This window comes from Lepus europaeus, chromosome 3, assembly GCF_033115175.1.
Source record: "Lepus europaeus isolate LE1 chromosome 3, mLepTim1.pri, whole genome shotgun sequence".
NCBI classification, from domain to species: Eukaryota; Metazoa; Chordata; class Mammalia; order Lagomorpha; family Leporidae; genus Lepus; species Lepus europaeus.
Window position 1 is genome coordinate 7,942,565 of NC_084829.1, and position 4,224 is coordinate 7,946,788.

Below are 4,224 nucleotides of genomic sequence, written 5' to 3' on the forward strand. Positions count from 1 at the left end.
CTGTCTCCCAGGGTGCACATGGAAGCTGGAATGGGGAGCAGCGTCAGGACCCCACTTAGGCACCCTGAGATGTGGCTATCCCACGTGACATCCTAACCACTGTGTCAGATGCCCGCCTCTTCACTCTCTTGTTGTTATTGCTTGGTAACAAAAAAATCCAAAGTTTAACAAAAACCACTATAGCAGCTTTTTCATTTACGGTTAAAACTTTTAGTTTCTTATGTAAGAAATCTTCCCTTTTTCTGAGCTCATATTCTCCCAGATGTTCTAGATTTATAAGTTTATCTTTCATATTTAGATCTATAGTCCATCTGGAATTAATTTTGCATGGTGTGGAGGTAGGGGTCAAATTTTATTTTTCTGTATGGATACCCAATTCTCCCAGAGCTAATTGCGAAGACTACTTTCCCCATTGCAGAGTAACACTTTAATTCTCTTTCAGTTACAATATTGCCTAGCCTCTAAGGTGTTTTCTTCTTTGGCTTTGATTTATTTATAGGTATGTTGGAATTATTTCTAGTAATACTGTTGCCGTTCATTTCCAGTTTCATTCATTTCTTAAAAAGAGCTATTTATTTATTTAAAATGCAGAGTGATAGAGAGGGAGGTCTCCATCTGTTGGTTCACCCTCTAAATGGTCACAACAGCTGGGCCTGGGCCAGGCTGAAGCCAGGAGTCGGGAACTTCATCCAGGCCTCCCATGTGGCTGGCAGGAACTTAAGTACTTGAGCCATCACCTGCTGCCTTCCCAGGCAACTTAGCAAAGAGCTGGATCAGAAGTGGAGTAGCCTGGAACTGAAATGGCACTCGGAAACGGGAAGTGGTCATTGCAAGCAATGGTTTAACCTGCCACACCACAACACTCAACCCTCTAGTCTAATTCTTTTTAAATTAATAGTTTAGATTAACATGAATATCTGTACATTTTATGGTGTACAGTGAAATATTTCAGCATATACACAGTATAATGCAATCACACCAGGCTATTAGCATGTCTGTCTCTTTCATCACAGGCTACAGTTCCTCTCCTGCTCTGTGGAACACCAGAACCCATTACTTTCAGCCAACAGCATATTGGTAACCATTCCAAGATCTCCCCACAACCTTCTCCAACTCTCTTCCCAGCCTCTATGACCACTACTTTAGATTCATATCAACTCTGTGTGTGTGTGTGTGCATTTTTTAACTTCAACATATGAGGGAAAATGTGGAATTTGTTTTTCTATGTCTGGCTTATTCTGTTTAATAATAATGACCTCCAATCTATCCATTCTGTTGCAAGTATCAGAATTTGTCCTTGTTAATGACTGAGCAATTTTCCATCTTCTTGACTCATCCTTGATCTAGAATAATCCATATCTTGGCTATTGTTTACAGAAGTACTATAAACAGGGGCTGGTGGGTTGAAGCCCCAGCCTGCACTGTTGGCATCCCATATGGGCAGTGGTTTGAGTTCCGGCTGCTCTACTTCTGATACAGCTCTCGGCTAAAGTGCCTGGGAAAGCAGTGGAGGACGGTCCACGTTCATGGGCCCCTGCACCCACGTAGGAGACCTGGGAGAAGCTCCTGGCTCCTGGCTTTAGATCTGCTCAGCTCTGGCTTTTGTGGCCATTTGGGGAGTGAACCAGCAGATAGAAGACCTCTCTTTCTCTCTCTGTGTCTTTACCTCTCCCTGTAACTCTGTCTTTCAAACAAACCAAAAATAAATAAATAAATTTTTAAAAAGTGCAATAAACGTGAGCGTGCAGGTATGTCTTCTTATGCGGACTTTGTTTTCTTTGGATGTATTCTCAGAAGTGAGAGAGCTGGATCCTAAGATCTAAGTTTAGTTTTTTGAGGAAACTCCATTTAAATCCTTTGCTCATGTCTGAGCTGTTTTGTTGTTGCTGTTTTCAAAGCTCTTTCTATATTCTGGATTTTAATGCTTTCTCAGAGGCACAGTTTGTAAGTGGTTTCCCCATTCTGCCAGCTGCCTCTTCACTCACTGATTGTTTCCCTGGCTGCAGAGAAGCTTCTTGGTTTGATAGAATCCATTTGTCTCTTTGTGCACTTAGGGATTTATTATTTTTTAATGTCCTGTGCATTTAGGGATTTATTTTAAAAAATGCTGCATTTGCCAAAATCTCAAAGTGTCTCCCCTCTTTTCCTCTAGTAGTTTCATGTTTTATATTTAGACCTTTGATCCATTTTTAGCTTATTTTTTTATTGGGCTAAGGTAGGGGTCTTGTTTCAAACTTCTGCACGTGGAAATCCAGTTTCCCCAGCACCATTTAATGGAGAGACTGTTCTTCCTCAAGGGAGGGATCTTAGCACCCAGTGTGCACGATATTAACATTTTGAAAGGTTTTGAGCCTGGCTTTATGACTCGGCATGTGACCATTTTCTATAAATATTCCTGGGTACTTAAGGAATTACATGTGTTCTACACATTGTGTAACGAACGGCAGGTGCACTGCTGTATAGATGCCGATTTGATCAAGCTTAATTGTCGTGTTCGAATCTCCTGTAGTTACTGACTTTTTAGAGCAGTTCTCATTTATTTGAGAAGAAACAGAGAGATGGAGGTCGTAAGCTCCCACCTGCTGTGCACTCCCCTCGGCTGGACTGGAGCGGAGGCTGGGAAGCGGGAATATCATCCGGGTCTTCCACAGGGCGGCAGGAACCCAACGACTTCAGCCCTCTCCACTGCCTCCCAGGGACTGCACTGGCAGGACGCTGTAGTCAGGGCCAGGACTTGAACCCAGGTACTCCACGGTGGGACACAGACATCGTAACTGGCATCCTAACTGTTAGGCTAAATGCCCAATCCCTTACTGATTTTTTTAAAGGGTCTTTTCTGCCAGTTAGGTTATTTGCTGCAAATGTGGAATTCTTACAGTCTGCTGGTGAAGTCTGTGTCTCTCTCTATCTCCAGGAAGTTATTTATTGGGCTGGGTTGTATGGTATAGTGATCAAGGCACCACGTGGAGTGTCCACTTCCCAAGTGTAGGGCCTGAGTTCGAGTCCTGACTGCTCCTGATTCCAGCTTCCTGATGAAGACCACCCCGAGAGGCACTCGTGACAGCGGAAGTAGTTGGGTCCCTGCCCCACCTGAGAGACGGGCTGACTCCCGGCTCCAGGCTTCAGTCTGGCCCAGTCCGGGCCGTTGTAGACATTTGGGGAATGAGGCAGTGGATGGACAATCACTCTGCCTCTAAAACAAGTAAGATGAAAACAGACGAACAAAAAACTAGAACTTTAAAAAAGGAAGTTGGCTGTCGATGTTATTGTTGATCTGGGGAGTCTGCCTACCCCCATCTGTGGCTGTCTTGAAGATCTTTCTCTTTGGCTTTCAGCAGAATTTTACTCAAAGCTTTGTTTTCTTTATCTTGTTGGAGGGTTGTAACGATTGCCGAATCCATCACTCTGTTGGTCATCAGTTCTCAGCTGCTATCTCTCACAGTGTTTTATCTCTATCTCCTCTCCCCTCCCTTCCAGAACGCTATGTCCACTGCTAGATTTTTTCGTTGTATTCCTGTTTGTCTCTTTTCTGTATTTTATAAACTTTTATTTTTTTATTTTTCATTCTACATGTTTTCTTCTTTTGCTGCACTAGTTCTCTCTTCCATTGTATCTGGTGTGCTGGAAATCCTATCCACTTAATTTGCTTTTGTATTTTTCAGTGTAGAATTTCCATTTTGGGCCGGCGCCGTGGCTTAACAGGCTAATCCTCCGCCTTGTGGTGCAGGTACACTGGGTTCTAGTCCCGGTCGGGGCACCGGATTCTATCCCGGTTGCCCCTCTTCCAGGCCAGCTCTCTGCTATGGCCCGGGAAGGCAGTGAAGGATGGCCCAAGTCCTTGGGCCTTGCACCCGCATGGGAGACCAGGAAAAAGCACCTGGCTCCTGGCTTTGGATCAGCACGATGCGCTGGCCGCAGCGGCCATTGGAGGGTGAACCAACGGCAAAAAGGAAGACCTTTCTCTCTCTCTCTCACTATCCATTCTGCCTGTCAAAAAATTTTTTAAAAATTTAAAAAAAAAAGAATTTCCATTTTGTTCTTTTTATAGACTTTACATTTCTTTGCTTAAGTTTCCAATCTTTTGTTTCCTTCCATGTGTTAATCAGGATTATTTTAAAATGTGAGATAATGCCATTATCAGGATTATCTATTTCTTTTTTTAAAATAAAAAAGACTTTCTCTTTCTCTCCTTCCCTCCCTCCTTTCTTCTCTCCCTTCTTTCCT